At 38.1% G+C, this 21,395-nt stretch overlaps 1 protein-coding gene across 2 annotated transcripts in view; it reads left to right on the plus strand.

Annotated features, from left to right (window-relative positions):
- GULP1 (GULP PTB domain containing engulfment adaptor 1) overlaps positions 1 to 21,395 on the plus strand; it is a 670,190-nt gene that overhangs the window by 167,671 nt on the left and 481,124 nt on the right. For both annotated transcript variants that reach the window (XM_063430129.1, XM_063430126.1), the window contains exon 2: positions 12,684 to 12,795. The gene's annotated coding sequence lies outside the window, so the exon portion shown is untranslated. The remainder of the gene's footprint in view (positions 1 to 12,683; positions 12,796 to 21,395) is intronic.

The raw sequence follows: 21,395 nt of genomic DNA on the forward strand, positions 1-21,395 counted from the left end.
GCTGTTCCTGAGATTTGCAGATAATAATGACCATTAAATGTGAAGTAGTTGTGGGTCAAAATAAATTGAAGGGCATTAATAAAGAACATAGTTTGTGAATCGCTATACGAGGTGTTCTCCAAAAAATATTTACAGGCTAGAAGACCCATCTGGTGGGGTATGTTAGTATAAAGAGCCACCACATCAAGACTAGCTAGCATGGTATATGGGGGGACTGACATGTCATGCAAAAGTTGCAGGGTGGTCTTGGTGTCTTGAAGGTATGAGGGTAACCTTAGTACAATTGGATGTAAGATCTTCTCCATATATTGACTCAAACGCTCAGTTAGACAATTATTCCCAGATACTATGGGTCTACCTGGTGGTGGTGATATGCCTTTATGTACTTTGGGAAGACAATAGAACGTAGCGATTGTCGGATTCTTATGAGGTAATAGGAATTTAAATTCCTCTGTAGTGATAACCTGCTGTGTCCTGGCTTCAGTTAGTAGGGTGTCTAGCTCGCTTAAGAATATGGTGGTTGGATCAGAGGGAAGGGTCCTGTAGCTTAGACTGTCATTCAGATGGATCATACACATATTGATGTAGTCATGTCTATTCTGTAGGACAATATTTCCACCCTTGTCAGCAGGTTTAATAATGATATTGTCAAGTGTTTGGAGTTCTTTTAATGCTAGGCGTTCTTGATTACTATAGGGCTTATCTTTTATAATATGCTTTTATGGAACTTTCCAAACACATTTCATTTTATTTTGTCATACCAATGAAGATAAATGCTAAAGGGCAGAATGAATAATAAGAGATTATAAAAGGGACATTTATTAATTGGATGCTGAATGAAATATGGAAGAGAGAGAAAAAAAAAAAAGAAAGAGAGAGAAAGAAAGAAAGAAAGAAAAAAATTATTTGGTACATCCTCGTTAAATTCTACCTTCCTTTCTGAATAATTAGCTTTTTTTGGAATGCTTTGCATTTTTCATTCTTTCTGACCTATTGTATGCTCTAAAAAAAATACAATAAAAAATAAAGTAAAAAATGAATTGCATGTTCAGATGAGTGCAGCCCTCTGGTTTACTGGCGTGTATATATATATAAATATATACGTATATTCAATACATTGTTAAACACAGAGCTGCACACCAGTCAAGCCATAAGTCTTGCTTTTCCCCCCACAAATTTTTCATTTGCAGTGATCTTACTACTGCATGGGATTTTGGGTGAGCATATGCAAATTAGTTCAACAAAGAATTACATTTTTGCCTCATTAATCCATTTTAAAGATAGATTCCTTGGAGTTTATGTTTGCTGTATATAACAGCTGTGAAACACAATTCAGGAAAAGATGCAAAGTCAGTGAACCACTCGTGGACAGCTTTTTTTTTTGTCAATGCAATTAATCAACTTTACTTGAAGTCAATGGATAGTCTGTTAAACATAGATATGCACACTAGTCAAGCCATAAGACTTTATCTTCCCACAGAAATCTCACATTTGCAGTGATCTTACTACTGACTTTTTCAGGGCTGTCAGTCACTCCTTACATGCATCAATCAGCCTTGGGCTTCCATGACCCTCACGATGGTTCCTTGCACCATTTTTGGTAAATAATAGCCACTGCCACAAGAGTTGCCATTTTGGAGATCCTCTGACCCAGTTGTCTAGCAAGCACTATTTGACCTTTGTCAATGTAACTCAGATCTTTTCGCTTGCCCATTTTTCCTGCTTCCAACACATGAAATTTAAGAACTGACTGTTTACTTGCTGCCTAATATATCCCATCCCTTGACAGGTGCCATTGTAACAATAAAATCAATGTTATTCCCTTCACCGTCAGTGGTTTTAATGTTGGGGCTGATTAGAATATATACATGCATTTCTCTTAGACGAGGAAAGTATAATTAAAACTATGAACTATGATTCCTTTGAAGTTACTGAAATAGAATTTTCAGCTTTTGTTCTTATATATAATTCTTGGATTATACCATGGATGACACGGATCCTTTCAAAAGCCTTTACTTGAAACTATGTAATATATTGAACAGACAGTGAATGCCACTGTTCTTATAAATATATTAGATGACAGGAAGCTTCATATTTTTCTAAAGACTATCTTTACCAGAACATTTATGGGTTTATCATAAAAGCACTTTCTCTTCCTGTAAGCCTGATGCATTTGGAAGTTGGGACAATTGTCACCTCTGGGTGAAGGATATTCCTGCTGTTACAAACCAACATACCCCTACACATTGAGTTACTTATTCTGAAATATAAATGTTTTCTAGCATCACCAATAAAGATGCTAAATTAGATGCTCCTTGACTCTTCAGTAGTCATGTTGTAGACCTAACAAGACTTTAGTGATTTGAAAACATGACAAACATAAAAAAGTTTTCCCTTAGTTCTAATCAATTAAACAGACCAGTTCTGTTGCCAGTGTCAGGAGGACCTACAACAGTGATCAGTGCTTGAGAAACCTTGATGGGTTCCCTTCCTGGTAGCTTGTAAACCGCGCATTCATGAGTGTCAGGCTGGCACACACCCTTTACAGATGGGCACATTGACCAAGATACTAATTGCATCATTGACATACTTGACTGCTTCACCCACCTTCTTCACATATCCCTCTCTTGAAATAGGATCTCAATACACCAGCATATCTCAATACATATCATCAGTGCTTTCAACTTACATTAGACAACATAAGTTTGGCCATAGATGAACAGACCTATTTTTTTAACATTATTTTTTTTTCTTCAAGAATTGCAAGGTTTGACAGTTAACTTGTAAATAGAATATTGTTTATTCAAGGTTGATATAAATAAGTATTCATCATAAATTAGCCCAGATAAATGAAAATTGTAAAATATATCGTAACAAGTCATTCACATTTAAGATCTTTCCTTAACAAAAATATAGATAGTAAAAAAAAAAGTACATTTTCGTGGCTTTCAAAATATTAAATTAAATTATTTTAAAACTATAAATAAAATAACACAAACATGGAACAGTTATTTGACTGGCTTTTACAGTTTGACAGATCAAGTGATACAAAGATGTTGTGGAAGTTGGTAAAGACAATGTTGATCTGTTAACTAAAGATCAACTTATGTACACAATAACACTTAAATAAATACAACTCTGTATGAACATTATACTCCAAATAAAAGTAGTTAGAACACAGGTCAGCTATCTGATATCTCTAAATTAATAAACGGGGTAAAATAAAAGTGTGCTTTATATCTAAATTGAAGCTATCAGAGTTATTCACTAAACACCAAATGGTGTCCAAATGGACAAAATCCAATGAAAACTACCAAATTCCAATTGTAATAGCAATTCTTATATTTACTAAAGCCGAATGTTGACAGTATTTGGTCAGTCCGACCGATTCTGTAACATTAGTAAAAAAATTTCGGAAGAGTTTGGGAAATCACTAATATCTGCCTCTGAACCAATTAGGTTCAACCAGGACTAGAATTTAAGACTTATCAATAAATAATAAAAAATAAAAATCCTATAGGGGTCAATATATATTACTATAATTTAATGTATCTCCATATACTCCCACCTGCCCCACCTACTAAACATTCAAAAGTATTGACTGTACAGTCGAAATTGCTAGAAAAATGCTAGCTAGAAAATGCCCCTGATGACAGGTGGGGGCATATGGAGGTACATTACTTCAATTTAATTAACCCTCACACCACTGAGAGTTTTTAACTATTTGCCCTCTGGCTGCTTGTACTGCCAGTGGGCAAATCGTTAAGATTTTCTTTTTTTAAAATTCTTTATTTTTATTGTGCAAGCATCCCTGATTCGCCACAACAGCGTTTTCAGGGCAGATTAGTAAACATTTGCATTATGTATCGTGGCAATTTCTGTATCAGCACATTTTATAATAATGATATCAACAATATAACAGCATTCAGGTGTTGTTTGCGTGAGTTAGGAGAAAATGCATCATATACTCAAGGCTATGTATATGTATGTAGCTTTCAAATTTCGTACAAAAATCCCTGCTCTATATAAGGTACGAGATAGACTAGGTATGTAGGTTATATCAAAATACAGAGAATAGAGTCAGCGCTAATATATCAGAAAGAGGTACAAAAAGGCAGCAATCCCAAACAAGGACTCCCTCACGTGTCCTTGAAATAAATGAGAGAGGCAAACAAAACAAAGGTATGGGACCGCGCCGGTGGGCAAAGTAAATGGAATTAAAAGTCCTGGTTGAGGTAATAATATTGAAATAGAGTCCAGTATAATGGAACTTTGGTCCTATGTTGGTCTCTGAAGTTGTAGGGTATCGCTCCTTGCAGATATATGGAGGAGGGCGATGAATGATGAAGATAATAATGATAAAGGGTGATCCAAAAGGTATCGAAATAAAATAGGAGAGATAATACTCACTTTTTGTAGAGCTTAATCCAGCTCTGGTATGAATAGCTTGCAGCGGTATGATCCCCGCTTATGGGATATGCGGTGAGTATCCTCTTCGGTGTAGTGACAGACAGCCAGGGGGGGGAGATAAAACGAAAAACAGTGATGGTGCAGTATGTTCCAAAAGTGGATAAAGGTATTTAAATATAGTAGATCCACTCACATTTAATAGAAATAATACTAGCTCTAGTGTAGTAGGCACACAGCGGTATAATCCCCGCCTCTGGGATATGTGGTGAGCGATCTTGAAATGGTTCTTAAGATGGTAACAGGATCTCAGGGAGAAGATAATAAAACAGCAATAGTGCTCTCAGTAAAATAATGCAGGCAGGGCCGGCCTTAGGGGTGTGCGAGCTGTGCGGCCGCACAGGGCGCCATGGAGCAGGGGGCGCCGTGCGGCCGCACAGCCGATTTAAAAAAAACAACAATTTTTTTTTTTTTTTTTTTTTACATTTGCAGCGGGGGCGGAGCTTACCGTGCCGCGGGGGTGGAGCTAAAAGCGCCGGAAAACTGCTGCAGGGGAAGCAGGAAGGAGTCCCTGCTTCCCCACCAAACAGTCACCAGGAGCTGCACTGCCTCCACAATTAACTCCACAGGTAACTGTGTGATTGTCAGGTGAGTGTGACTCTCTGCCTATGTGTATGACTGTCTGCCTCTGTGTGTGTGTGTGTTACTGTCTGTGTCTGTGTGTGTGTGTATGACTGTCTGCCTCTGTGTGTCTGTGTGTATGACTGTCTGCCTCTGTGTGTGTGTCTGTGTGTATGACTGTCTGCCTCTGTGTGTATGACTATCTGCCTGTGTGTGTGTGTGTGTGTATATGACTGTCTGCCACTGTGTGTCTGTGTGTATTACTGTCTGCCTCTGTGTGTTTGTCTGTGTGTATTACTCTCTGCCTCTGTGTGTGTGACTATCTGCCTGTGTGTTTGTCTGTGTGTGTGTATGACTGTCTGCGTGTGTGTGTGTGTGTATGACTGTCTGCGTGTGTGTGTGTGTGTGTGTATGACTGTCTGCGTGTGTGTGTGTGTGTGTATGACTGTCTGCGTGTGTGTGTGTGTATGACTGTCTGCGTGTGTGTGTGTGTGTATGACTGTCTGCGTGTGTGTGTGTGTATGACTGTCTGCGTGTGTGTGTGTGTGTATGACTGTCTGCGTGTGTGTGTGTGTATGACTGTCTGCGTGTGTGTGTGTGTGTGTGTATGACTGTCTGCGTGTGTGTGTGTATATGACTGTCTGCCACTGTGTGTCTGTGTGTATTACTGTCTGCCTCTGTGTGTTTGTCTGTGTGTATTACTGTCTGCCTCTGTGTGTGTGACTGTGTATGACTGCCTCTGTGTGTATGACTGTCTGCCTCTGTGTGTATGACTGTCTGCCTCTATGTGTATGACTGTCTGCGTGTGTGTGTGTGTGTGTGTATGACTGTCTGCCTCTGTGTGTATGACTGTGTGTGTCTGTGTGTATGACTGTCTGCGTGCGTGTGTGTGTGTGTGTGTATGACTGTCTGCCTCTGTGTGTGTGTCTGTGTGTATTACTGTCTGTGTGTGTATGTGTGTATGACTGACTGTCTGCCTGTGTGTGTCTGTGTGTATGTCTGCCTGTGTGTGTCTGCCTGTGTGTGTGTGTGTATGACTATCTGCTTGTGTGTGTGTGTGGATGTCTTCCTGTGTGTGTGTGTGTGGATGTCTTCCTGTGTGTGTATGGCCGTCTGACTCTGTGTGTGTGTGTGTGTGTGTGTCACATACAACCAATACACGCATATCACACACTGTTAATATACCCATTACAAATATCACACATAGCATACATATCACACACAGTCATCACACGTACTATTAGATACACAGACAACACAAACATAACAGCATACATGGATGACGGGGGGGGGCGCTGTGAAGATTTTTCGCACAGGGCGTCTAAATGCCTAAGGCCGGCCCTGAATGCAGGTATATAAAATATAATAAAATATACTCACAATGTATAGGGCAGGCTAACTGCTCTATGATACAGGTACGGGTGGTATAATCCCCACCTAAGGATTCTTTGGAGTATAGGAGATAATCGGGTAAAAAGCCAGGTAGTTTAAAATAAATAATAAATTAAATAAAAAAGTAAATAAAAGATAATGGTACAAAATAATAAAATGACCAAAATCTATTTATTAACAGTAATTTTAAAGCAGTACAATATCCAAACGCGTTTCACCAATTTAGGCTTTAATCAGTGGCAATCAATCAGTGGCTGTCTGTCACTACACCGAAGAGGATACTCACCGCATATCCCATAAGCGGGGATCATACCGCTGCAAGCTATTCATACCAGAGCTGGATTAAGCTCTACAAAAAGTGAGTATTATCTCTCCTATTTTATTTGGATACCTTTTGGATCACCCTTTATCATTATTATCTTCATCATTCATCGCCCTCCTCCATATATCTGCAAGGAGCGATACCCTACAACTTCAGAGACCAACATAGGACCAAAGTTCCATTATACTGGACTCTATTTCAATATTATTACCTCAACCAGGACTTTTAATTCCATTTACTTTGCCCACCGGCACGGTCCCATACCTTTGTTATGTAGGTTATATCAGCTGGCATAACATTGCCAACGGGCAAGCGTGGGTTAATTACTGCATTTACGTCTCGTTCTGCTTGAGTAACGAGCAGTAATAGTGGTATGTATACCTAAGTGTGCTCCATAAGTGAGCTTTCTCCCCTGCAGGTCAGTAAGAAACTTTATTGTGTTCCTCAGCTAGTGTGGGTGTTTTGTAATTGTAAAAGTTCTACGTTCTGTAGGCAGTGTATGTGGGAACGGTGTCGGTTCTTCCTCAATGCAACGTCAGATAATGCAGGTACATTCACTGGTATTGTAAGTTAGTCGTAAGGTACTGTGTGCTGCACTTGTTTTGTGGTTCGAAGTGTATCGGTCAGTTTCCGTAGATCTTAGGGTCCGTACTATATGAGGGCTTGCGTGCTTGTGTGGTGTATCTGCCTGGGAGCGGCGGTTTAATGGGTAAGATTAATGGCCAGCTCGGCTCATGTGGAGCAGCTTAAGTAGGATGATAGAGGTACTCAGTACCTTTAGGTAACTAGCTGGAGTGTGTCCCTGGGAATCTTCTTTATGTGTGGTCTAGTTGGAGGGGAGGTTAGGTTGCTCAGGTGACTTTGTGAAGCCGCAGTGAAGTGCATCTCTACGTGTTGTATGCAGTTGTGGTTCAAGCGCTGCGAGCAGGGCTCCACAGCCCCGAGCTCCTGGGGGTCTTTTTAATCTGCTCGTTGTGTGATGGTAATGGTCTAAGTGGCTTAGTACATGTGCGATAGGAGGAGGAGTTTCTGCAATAGGGATCTAGCTAGGGGTGAGGGGTGTGAGGTGTGTGAACTGCAATAATGGTTGTCCGGTCGGGTGTATAGCCCGATCGTGTGGTGGTCTACCCCTTTCGGTGGCTTGGGGGGGGGGGATGTTGCGGTTCAGTGCAGCTCTTAGAGAGTTGCGTGTGTATAGATTAGAATGTGCATTAAAGGAACTATAGTAGAGCTAATGTAACAACTAGGTAATAAAGTGTGGAACAGGTTTAGTTAGTATAAGAGTCCCCTTGTTAGTAGGTCAATGGCGGTACGTCCAAAGTCCTCTGTTTCCAGTCTCTTACTAGTGCCCCAACTCCTTAGGTGGTTGTAGGGAGCTTGCTTGTGCTCCGCGGTTCGGTGGAGGTGGTTGGTCCCATGGCAGATCCTGCTGGTTGGAACAGTTTTAGCTTGGACACATCCCAGTTATGTGAGGCCTTCGGGGACTGTGTATTGGTCCCCTGCGTTAAGTCTGGTTGTAGACTCAGTGTTGTGAGTACGTTGTCCATCTCCGCTGGCTCTTGTATGCGGATAGTTGTGCTTCCGTGAGAGATGGCCAGGCCCCTAGGGAATACCCAGCGGTACGGGATGGAATGTTGGCACAGTATGCTGGTAAGTGGTCTAAACTGGTTTCGCCATGTTAAGGTAGGTCTGGACAGGTCCTGATAGAATGTTAAGTCGTCATTTTCAAATGGGTAGGACGGCTGTCCCCTCACTGCTGACAGGAAGGCTAGTTGTGCTGACCTTGTTTGGAGCTGCAGGATGACATCTCTTGGGGACCCCGTCGGGGCACTGGGTGCTTTTGGGATGCGGTAGACGCTGTCGATTATGGCTTGTTTGACTTGTTTTGAGGTTAGTACTGTGGTCAGGAGCCTCCTGACGTACTGTGGCAGTTCATCCTGGGGCACCATCTCCGGGATTCCCCTGATTTTTATGTTCCGGCTCCTATGTCGATCTCCCATGGCATCCAAGCGGTTTGTGAGTATTGTCTGTGCTTGTTGAAGCTCTTTTTTTTGCGCTTCTATCGTTAAGTAACTTGCGTTAAGGCACTGTGTGTCCTCTTCCACCTTCTTAACTCGGCCTTCCACGTGGCGTATCTCCTCCCGCGCTGTATCGAGGTCCGCCGTGAACATTGTGTGGATGTTTCGGAGTAGCACTTTGATGTCTCCTTTCATGGAGGGTAACTCGTTGTCTTCATCTGAGAAGTGCTGGTGTAGACCCCCTGTGTCTGGGAATTCATCCAGCTCATTCAGGATTTGGTCTTCAGAGAAAGCAGAGTTTGAGTCGCCATTTTCTTTTGGCCCGTGGTCTCTCGAGGCCTTAGCTGTACGAGGAAAAGGTCTCCTAAATCGCGGGCCCCCGTGAGTTTGACGGGTCCCTGATGTTTGGACTTCTTGCCCATCGTGAAGCAGCTGGTTCTGGGTCGTAGGTGGTCGAATTTAATTGCTTAAAGACGCTTTTTCTAGCTTATTGTGGAGGAGCTCGCCTTACACACGTCTGCACTGCACGGCTGTTGGCTCCGCCCCCGATATTTTTTTTTTTTAAATCTCCAAGCCTGGATTTGCTACCATCAGTCTTGATTTCACCATCCACAGAAATGTGAACTAAATTCAGACTGTTTGCATTTTGCAGTCTGATTTGCAAGATCCTGTGAATAACCCTGTATGTTTATTTTTCATTCATTTTAATTGTTTTCTGATGGAAAATAAACAATTGAAAAATGATGCTTATGTAAGTATTCAAACCTGCCCCACATTAACATATGGTTAAGCCACAATTCAGTAATAGGTTATGTATTAGTTATATATATGCAACAACTCAGCAAAGAATGTTGGTGATGTTTTAGCTCATTATATTAGCATGGATGAATTGCCTTTTTTACAAACCAGGTCTATGGAAACTCCCCTATAGTAGCACAAATACACTCGTGGTGGAAATACATGTAACACTCAGTAATAGCAATGAATTAACAGGGTGCCCCAATTATATACACAATATAGAGTAGCTTGACACTCTCCTTACTGAAGCAGAAAGACGTATCTTGCCTATGTGCTACCCGCGTTCAAAATATAGGTACATAAAGTCAGGGGTGAATTTACAGGTCTTGGATAAATTGGTAAAAGGTTTAATCAGGTGAAAAAATCTTCAATAAATCTGTGAACAAAATCGACGTTTCGACCCCTAAGAGTCTTTTTCAAGATATATATATATATATATATATATATATATATATACAAAATACAAAAAAAAGTCTTGCACTCCTACCAATAAAAATTTTAACCCGGTGCTTGGTTGCACAATAGATACAAAACCAAAAAAGGACCAGCACTCACAGGATTTGCAAAAAATAGAAAAATATTACAAGCATTAGCCGGAAGGAGATGTTTCCCGGCGTTTTGGCGGCTAGAGGCTGAAACCCATTACGAATTAGCTGGCGTCAGACCTGAATGGTGAGTCCCAATCTAATTGATGTTCTTATTTAAGCAATGTATTTTCATTTATATTTTGTATGCTGTCCTGATGAAAGCACACAAGTGGTGCTGAAACGTTGACTACGGAGTAAAGTAATATTTTTCTATTTTTTGCAAATCCTGTGAGTGCTGGTCCTTTTTTGGTTTTGTATATATATATATATATATATATATATATACGCACTTTAACAGTTGATAACTCTTTTAATTGTCACTTCTTTTAAGGTTTACCTGACTTGAAAATTCTATAATTCTGTAATTTCTGTACATTCTTTTAAAATTTGAAAATGAACTGTACATAAATAAACACTGACTTTCTAATCATACAAAGTGTGTATACATTTTTTGGAACACCCTGTATATTATATGAACCAGCAAGTATCTGCTAGATACCTGTCATACATAATCTCACATTACAAAACTGCAATGAGAAATTGCAAGTGATCAACATGTATTTCCTTCCAAATAATAACAGCTAATGCATTTGCTGGGCCTCCTATTTTTGTGAGGTAGTTTTATACAGGGTGAAGTAGATAGAAGTTTTTTGTACGTTAGCATTAGCAAGTATTGATTCACTCACTGACCTCTCTGGACAATCCTCCATGGATGCATGTCGTTTCTGCTGGTGTAGCAGGTCTGGATGAGTCATTCTTGGTCTTCCACTTTCTTCTACAGCTTTTTCTGGCGTGACATTTAAAAAAAAAGCTTTACTGGCTACCTGGCTTTTTCTATTAATAACTGGCCCAGTAACTGCATTTACACTCTACATCTGTGCTCCTTTTTAAAAAAAAAATTACAGAGGTTAGACTTGCCAGATCTTGATATGAAGTGGGCAAGATAATAGTCCTGCAATGTAGCTGTCTTGGAGAAATTTCACTATAGCATTATATAATTAAAATATTATTCACTTTTTAGTCAGAGATGGAATGGGTCTTCTAAATATCGTTGCTTTGAAGAACATATTACATGAAAGATGAATATACATTAGCCAAAACAATTTAATCCAGATTAGGTTGCATTTGTTTAAGCAACATAGATAATGTTTTACCCCATTTATTTTTCAGTAACCTTCAACACAATATAGCTTGTGACAATTTTTTTCCTGTTGTCTAAAAAAAACAATTTGAAAATGCATCTGACAAATTATTTCCTTTTTAAAAGCATTTATAATTTTGCATTTATGATCTGATTGTGAGACTTTCTATGTAATTTTTACTGAGCTTAATATAAATGTACTCCAAAACACCATAGCCCTTTGATATTTATTACCTTTCTCTGGCCAGTCAATATTAATTAGTGATAATGAAAATGAATGTGCCAAACCACCATTTATTGTGTGAGTCCATGTTTGATGAGTTAAATATTGTTGACACATGGAGTTTAGCTGCAGTTTAGAAGTTACCAAAACATAAATAATTTAAGGCATTGGTGTATACTTTGTGGATATAACTCTATATGGTCATAGTAAAGTGTGTGTTCATGTTGTGTTCATCTAAGTAAACATTATTATTATATACAGTTCATGGGTCATGTTATTTTGTATATGTTGATTATGCAAACCTAGCAAATCTAATCACTTTTGTTTCCTCCATAATTTCCACAGTTTCATGATGTTTGTGTGGAGTTTCTTGAGTTAATTTGGCCACATATGGGTCAACACATGGACTCATTTATAAATATTTGTTTTGAAAAATCTCTTTATATGAGAAACAATAGAAATAGAAGGTGATTCCTATGATTTCTGGGAAAATACGTGTTTATTGTGTGTAATGTTTGCTATGATCTGTTTTAAAATCAATATGCAATGCTATCAACTGAAACTCAGACAAACCATCAGATTTAGAAGATACACTTTGGGGGACACACAAAGACTTTAAATCTGAAACATTTACAGATTTTTTTTTCATCCTTTATTTTATTTGTGAGATTATCATAGCATTCCAGAAGATAAGATGATACATTTTAAGGTACATTTTAAGAGAGCGTATAAAATAAGATACACTATATTCCAATTTCTATGTTATAAAAACACAATATTGTAATACACAAGTAGTTGTATGAAATACCAGCATAACTCGGGAAGATAAAAACCAGCAGAATTAAAGAAAAGGTAGATCATGTCAATAGACTTAGAGGAAAAGCTCAGACAGCCTCACTTTTACAGACATTTTTTTTTTTGTTTCATGCTTTGATTCATATTCAAAAAGGGAACTATGAAAAGTTTTTAGATATTTATAGATTGTTTGTACATTTTACATCTGTGACTTTCAGAATACGGGTAAGTAACAACAAATTGTAAAGTCATCTGTGGATCAACGTAGCAAAAAATATGCATTACTTTAATGAAAACTAAGAATCAATGCAAAAAAATATATAAATTATACATAAATGTTATTCATAAAAGTAAGCCTGAACATTTGTATTTTTTTTAGGATTTCATTGCACATTGGAAGATTTCTGAGAGATGCCCACACAGTTGTTTTGGCTTTTGGATTTGAAAGAACTGAACAAGTGACACTTCGCAACAAAAATCCAAAAACAAAGGTATGTTAATAAAAGAAACCTTCACATGTACTTGGTTTTGTTTAAAATGTATTAGTATAAGTATTAATATATGTTCTAGTACTACAAAGGGTGGCTTACTTTCAGATTTTGAGCTGAGAAATATACATTCAAGGAGTTGTCCTGGCAGTCCAATTGTGTGATCTTATTCGGCTTACCAGTCTTAAACCTCATTCCATCAACAATTTTCTGGGACTTAAGAAGTTGACCTTTTATATATATTAATTTATTCAAATATGTGACATATTTTACATACATAGCACATGCGGACATGATTCTTTAGCAACAGCAGAAGACATGATTGAAATATCTTGACATACTGAAGCAAGCATCGGCTTATAAACATGTCTCTGGTGTGTGTATGGGAGAATATGCTGGATTAAACCTTGCAGGCCTGAAATTCCTGAGTATATTTTCCCTTCCAATGGAGAAAATATCTGATCTGATTTATTTTTCTATATTTACAGTCTTTCTTTCATGCTAATGTGTAGAGTTAAGTTAAACAAAAAGTTTGAAAGTTTCAACATTTTCTATTTCAATTTGGTGCAGCATAATAAGATATATCAATAAATGAAAAAATGCATCTGGCTTCTTGAAGTAATACATGCATATCTCAGCAAAGATTAAAGGAACATTATAGTCACCTGAACAACTTTAGCTTAATGAAGCAGTTTTGGTGTATAGAGCATGCCCATGCAGTCTCACTGCTCAGTCCTCTGCCATTTAGGAGTTAAATCCCTTTGTTGATGAACCCTAGTTACACCTCCCTGCATGTGACTTGCACAGCCTTCCATAAACACTTCCTTTAACCCCTTAACGCCGTTACGGCGTTCTATGCCGCCGCAACGGCTTTAAAGCCCTTTAAAGCCGCGACGGCATAGAACGCCGTGACGGCTTGCAGCCCCAGGAGCAGAGGTGTACTCACCTCCGCCGCGATCCTCTTCTGGGGGGCTGTCTGAGAGCCCAGGCAGCCCCCCTCCGGCAAATGAGGCCCCCGGGGGCCATGTGATCGCTCTCAAAGAGCGATCACATGGCCCCCTATAGCTGGCTATGGATCTGCCAGCAGGGGGACTGTCTAAAATATTAGACAGTCCCCCTGCTGGTAGGTAGTGTAAAAAAAAAAAATATTAAAATGTTATAAAATAAATTAAATGTCTTTTTATATATATATAATATGTATATATATTATATATATATAATATATATACATATTATATATATGTAACGTCATACGTAATGTATTTTAATATTAATATTAGTATATATATTAATATTAAAATACACTTAGAATGACGTTACATATATATAATATGTATATATATTATATATATAATAGATCTACATATATATTATATATATATATACGCATAATTACAATAATAAATAAATAAAATAATTAAATAAATAAATAAAATATTGAAACAAAATATAAAATAAATTATATATTCATATGTAATTTCATTCTAACTGTATTTTGTTATTAATATATATATATTGGTAACAAAATACACTTAGAATGACATTCTATATATATATATCTATCTATATATAAAATACAAATAACCGCAAATATATATATAGAGATAAATACATATAATTACATAAAAGATTACATTAGTATACACGTAGAATTTATATACCTATAAATGCATATATATTAAAATTCTACGTGTATATTTAAGTAATTTTTTAACATAATTATGTCATTTGATTAATTAAAATTTGATTGACATGCCTGACAACACAGGGAGAAAGTGCAGAGAATTTAATTCGCAAGCACTATATTAGACCCTGTAACTCTCCAAGACACCATAAAACCTGTACATAGGGGGTACTGTTTTACTCGGGAGACTTCGCTGAACTCAAATATTAGTGTTTAAAACTGGTAAATTGTATTACAACGATGATATTTTAAGTAAAAGTGACGTTTTTTGCATTTTTTACAAACAAACGGCACTTTTATGGACTATATTATTGTTGTAATATGTTTTACTGTTTTAAAACACTAATATTTGTGTTTAGTGAAATCTCCCGAGAATAACAGTACCCCACATGTACAGGTTTTATGGTGTTTTGGAAAGTTAGAGAGTCACATATAAGGCTTGCATTTCATTTTTTTGACATTGAAATTTGCCAGATTAGTTATGTTGCCTTTGAGACCGTATGGTAGCCCAGGAATAAGAATTACCCCCATGATGGCATACCATTTGCAAAAGTAGACAACCCAAGGTATTGCAAATGGGGTATGTCCAGTCATTTTTAGTAGCCACTTAGTCACAAACACTGGCCAAATATTAGTTTTTTGCTTTTTTCACACAAAAACAAATATGAACGCTAACTTTGGCCAGTGTTTGTGACTAAGCGGCTACTAAAAAAAACTAAACATACCCCACGTTCAATACCTTGGGTTGTCTACTTTTTCAAATGGTATGCCATTATGGGGGTAATTCTCATTCCTGGGCTACCACACCGTCTCAAAGGTAACATTACTAATCTGGCAAATTTCAATTTGAAAATGGAACGTTCTATATTTGACCCTGTAACTTTCCAAAACACCATAAAACCTGTTAATGGGGGGTACTGTTGTACTCGTGAGACATCGCTGATTACAAATATGTGCATTTTGTTGCCGTAAAACCTAACAGTATTATGACATTTACAGCTAAAATGTGAGGCCGAACTACAAATTTAAAAAAAAATAAAAAATTCTCACAGTTTTTTTTAATTTTATTCATAATAAATTGTTTCAAATACAAATATTTTATATGAAATGAAAGCCCTGTTTCTCCTGAACAAAATGATATATAATAAGTGTGGGTGCATTTAATATGAAAGAGGGGAACTACGGGTGAACAGACATATAGCGCAAATTCCAGTTTTTGTTTACGTTTTGTTTTGATCAGAACGTGTACTATTGACTCCGTCCTGAAGGGGTTAAAGAGAGCCCTATTTAGGCTTTCTTTATTACAAGTTCTGTTTAATTAAGATTTTCTTATCCCCTCCTATGTTAATAGCTTGCTAGACCCTGCAAGAGCCTCCTGTATGTGATTAAAGTTCAATTTACAGATTGAGATACAATTATTTAAGGTAAATTACATCTGTTTGAAAGTGAAACCAGTTATTTTCATGCAGGCTCTGTCAATCATAGCCAGGGGAGGTGTGGCTAGGGCTGCATAAACAGAAACAAAGTGATTTAACTCCTAAATGACAGTGAATTGAGCAGTGAAATTGCAGGGGAATGATCTATACACTAAAACTGCTTTATTTAGCTAAAGTAATTTAGGTGACTATAGTGTTCCTTTAAGCACGTCATGGACCTGGAATAAAGATTACCATTAAACCTGGTTACAACGTTTTATATTAAAAAAAAATAAACATTTTTAAGCAATCTAAATATTCTGTTATGTTTGAACAGTCCTAAACTGTATTTGTGTTTCATTTACTGTCATGCTGGTGCTCTAGTTCTCTCCTTTGTGTTTTTTTGTATCCTCTGTGCATGTTTTGTTCAGTTTGTAAATTTTTCATCCTCCTTGTTTTCCTTATTAAGAGTCCCTTTCAACCTTTCTATATTCCTCCTGTCATATCCTTCTTCTGACGCCATCTACTTTTCACTTTTTTTTTTTACGATTTTGTATTTACATTTCCTGCCAATGATACACATCCAAATTGTGGAATTCAAAGTATGTACTAAATGGGGCGAAGATAGACAAGTCTGCTCAGGTGCCAAATGCTCTATGTATGCCCCTGTTTTTCTTTTTGTATATTTTGTTTTGTCTTTACCTTATGTGCTGTTTTCACACTATTTTATTTTGTCCCCCCTCCCTGTCCTTTGGTTAATATTCTGTTTGCATTGTTTCTCTTCTCACCCACGTTTCCACTTTCACCAATTGTATTACTGAATTTCTCATATTGTAGCCCCCTTTTTAACCCTTCTCTCTTTAGTGTTATTTTACTGTTGGTCACTGATTATCTATTTCTCTGATATTCACCTTCCTGGTTACTTCATTCATTAATCGGTTTTCCATTATTTATTTATTATACTCTTTGTCATTATGGAGTTCCCCTTATTTTACCGTACACTATAACACTACCATGGTCACCTTTATACACTGTGCCTTCTATGATTATTTTATGTATGTTCCTTACCACTGTGATATTTTTTTTATGAGTTCCCTTGGACAATGTTTGCTATACTTCTCTCTGACCACTGTTTCACTCCCTGACTATATTTACAAAGAGGAAGTATCGTTTGTATCTTGCAGTGGTCTGCTGGTCCTGACATCTTCAACCATGAAAACTATATGTTTTTCCTGTTTGTAGTGGCTGTCCAGCAGGGAGATAAAAACAATGTTTTTTGGACCTTTCTACCAGTCTGAAAACCCATTGAATCAGTGCTAGGGGTTTTAATAAAATTTATATTTTTAAAAGTTCAACTTGGATCTATTGACCACAGCTTCATCTCCCAAAGTCTCTTTGTTGATCTCCGCATTTAGATTAACCTTCAAGATAGAGGTAGAATTCCTCAATGCATAAAACAAGGATAAGCATTTGTGAGGTTAATGCATTGGACAAACAGTTACCAAAAGTAAGGCCTCCAGAGAATACAGGTGTTACACATATGTTTGAGGAATCATACAAAATGTTCTTTCATCTAACTTCATATATTAAGCTATTTCAGCAGAATGAAAACTTTAGCTTGAGCCAGCTGTATTTGCTATCTGCTTCAGTGAAATTGTCTGACATTTTATCTGAAATGAAAAGATTTTATTACATTTCTCTACTGGTGTATGAAAGAGATCAGATTTCTTAGTCAATTTTAGGAACCCTGTCTATCTTCATTTTAACGGAAAATAAGAATCAGCAGAAATATCTAAGTTACAAGGTAAAGAATACAAACTGTGTTTGGATGGAATGTTGCTAGTGTAACCTTTCAAAGAGTAACAGGAATATCACAGTTACAAAGTAAAGCACATATTTTATTTGGAAGACACACCTTCACCATCCAAGGAAACTTGTATATAACAGTTGTAAAAAAATAGTCTTAAAAGCAGTGATCGTTAACTTTGGCATTGCATACATTTTCATGTTATTTTTCTCATGATACATATCCAGACTTAAAGGTATGCTCTAAGTACCATAACAAGGTTAGCTTAATGAAGCTGTTTTGCTGTATAGATTAGATGTGTGCATGGCGGAAAAATATACCTTCATCTGAAAATGAAATTTGGTTCAAGTACTCACATCCATGTGGAGGTTGGACTCATCCAAATATCGCCTGTACAAAATATTAATGAAAACAATTCTGATGATTTACAATGGATAAAATACAAACATTATGTATATATTTTGCAGTACACTGATTCATGTATTTTGCACCATTTGGCTCACCGATCAAGTGTAAAAAAAAGTAACCAATAGAAATAAAAAGAGGAAGAGTAGTAAAAAAATAAAAATAAAAAAAATTATAATCAATATTTATATGTCACATGAAGGTATTCTGAGAGTGTCACTGTCATTGCAGACCTTCTCTATATCCATTGTTTTGAGAGTGTTTACACTACAGAAGTAGCCATATATTTGCATCTATTGTTTATAAGGCTAACTGTTGAAAAGTTGAATGATGTGTTGCTGGAGGCTAGTCCTTGTGGTGAATAAAGTATTTTAGATATACTTGCTCCCCTGAATAGGAGTGCGTTCTCTGTAATTTGGGGAGCATTGTAACAGAGTCTCTGGACCTGGGTGCTGATAGTTTAATCCATGGGTCCTCAAACTCCACCCCCCCAGATGTTGCTGAACTACAACTCGCCTGATTCTTTGAATCACATAGATAGCCAGATAATCATGGGAGTTGTAGTTCAGCAACATCTGGGGGGCCTGAGTTTGAGGACCCATGGTTTAATCACTTGGGTCTGTGAGCTAAAAGCGTCTTTGAAAAACAGTGTCTGGAGCACTCAGAGGAATTGAGTCTTTCCTACAGAAAGAAGCGATCAGAAGAGGGGATATCTGCCTGTTTAGTGAATAGAGGACAATACTTTTCTATTGGACTGTGTATGTCCCTTTCAGACTATGGCCCTCTCATCAGCCCATGCTAAACTTAAACTCCATGGCGATTTGACTGTGTTTTTGGCATCTGAGCGCTGTTCGGATATATTGAGCGCTCAGATCCAAGCCATCTGGGGATGGGTTGAATGTGGGGGTTCTGTTCAGTATGATATGAGTTATGTATTTTTGTGTCTTTTTGTGTCTTTTGCTAACATGTGCTCAATGGAGTCTGCCTTTATCCCTGGATATAATTGGATTACCTCTCCATTGTCTCCAGGATAGAGGACTCTTGTGAAACTGATTTGGGCCGGAAAGCCATGCTGGCAGTGGGTTTTATTAATACTTTTGCTAACTTTTTGCGAACCCCTGGTCCGATTCGTGCCATTTTTTAATATGTTGTTCCCCTGAATAGATTGATTGTGAATATGTATATGTATGTGAATGTGATGTATAGTTTTAAAGTTATAGTATATTTGTAAAAACTGTATTTCTCTGCCTGTGATAATTAAATTTCCTATTGTGTAAGATAATTGTATCACAGGCAGAGAGAAGGACTTTACTGTGGGTTGTAACTGTTATTTTATACCTCCCTGTGGGCGGTCCTGTATGTGCAAGACCGTAATAAAAACCAGGCTGGGTGTGCCAGCACAGTCAGTTCTACTTTACCCTCAATTTGGAGTGCCGTCTCTTATTGGGGGAATCTGCTACAAGGGATTGCTATGCTTGTCATATTCCCTTGCTAACTCACTTCTAAGTTCTTGTAAGTGCTGGTTCCTGTTTTGCTCTCTGGAGGAGTCCACAGGGGTTATGGTGTCTGCTGCAGTGCTTGGAGGCCTCAGGAAGCGCTAGGAGTATCCTTCAATGGAGGTATCCAGTCGGGGTGCCAGGTGATCCGTTACACAGTTAACATAACTTTTCAAAACAACCAATCAGAACAAAGCAACAGTAGTATAAAACCCCTAAGCAGGCTCTTCCACTTCCTCTTCCTTGGATGAGGTCGAGCAGGAGAGCAAGGAAACCAACGAATCCACCTTGTAGCAGACACATCCAGAGAAATAATCGTCAAGCCCAGAGAGAAAACAGATTACACTGCAAGAAAAAGGAAAACATTGTGAAAGTAAACTGTCATGGCAAGATGTCATATCCATACAATATCACTTGCACATCATAATACCTGATCAATAAACAAAGTCTACAGATCTTATGAAGACCTAGTATCTAGTATGTACCTTAACTAAAAGGCATTGACGAAACATAATTACAACACAAACATGATGAATAAAATGCACGCAGACAATCATCACTGAATAATAGAAATAACCTTTATTATGTAAAAAAATGCATTCACAAAACACAACAATATCCCCAATTAATTATAAGACCCAAATCCAGGGAGGCAACGTAAAAAAAGGGGGGGGGGGAATATTCGCCTCCTGTCTTTAATAAAATTTAGATTATTCCCTCACCGAGGCTACAATAATCCCTAATTTTATGGCAGGACAGGAGGCTTCATATTTGCAATTTTAACGCCCAAATAGTAGAACCAAAAGCAATATGAGATAGAGGACTGAAATAAAAGGAGAATGGGAAAACCCATTCCCTAAACCAAGCAGCGGAGTAGAGAAAATTCAGAAGGGACCCAACGGCTTCCAAAGTTGTTAAGGTGACAGCACCCTGAACCAAAAGTGTCCCCGAGGAACTCTCAAGGTCAGCCAATGAGAGGATCCACCAAATCCAATGGGCGAGCGAAGATGCAGAAACAGTCCAAAATGGCCGTACGCAGAAATCAACAGCTGTCCATGAGTAGACGGACGAAAGAACCAGATCCTGGATCTACATGGTCGTGTACAACCTGTCAACAGAGCCGTGGCCTATCTGGAGAATAGGGGTACAACACAGTGGACGAATAGAAATGAAATATGTGTGGAGCAGAAACTGTACTGAACGGCAAGAAGGAAGAAGACACTACGTCGATACCATGACGTCAGAACACCATGAAATACAAGATGTACTGGGGAAAACCATAAGCGGAAAAAGGCAAGTCCTTGTCATCAGGTTATTCCTCAAGGAAATACAAAACACACGATACCACTAGACTTGAGGAATAGCGAGAGATAGGGCTCCCGTAAGGTATACTCCTCTTGGTAGACTGCAGACCAAGAGATCCTTACCAATGCCAGAATCTTGAGAAAACGCACATGAGTCGTCCACTAGCTGACATAGGACGTAAGTGGCCCCATATGATCCTACCCTGAGAGGGCAACTCAGCCAGACAACGAGGTCAGTCATGATAAGGACCACCATAGGGACCCAAACATCTCTCTAGACACCAGTCATGGCAGGTTACCCTTGTGGATCCCACACAGGACATTAAGAGACAGGGAGTCATGGATTGCCTTCCCATGGCAAACTCCAGCAAAAGGGGAAAGCACGGAGGACTCCTCCGAAGTGGTGTGGCCAGGCGAAACGACACTCTCAGGAATTCGGTCTGAAGCAAAGCCCGAAGTATCCTGGAGGTAAACGGGATGCATACACCCCGA

Source organism: Pelobates fuscus, chromosome 8 (genome assembly GCF_036172605.1).
Source record: "Pelobates fuscus isolate aPelFus1 chromosome 8, aPelFus1.pri, whole genome shotgun sequence".
In the NCBI taxonomy this organism is placed as follows: domain Eukaryota; kingdom Metazoa; phylum Chordata; class Amphibia; order Anura; family Pelobatidae; genus Pelobates; species Pelobates fuscus.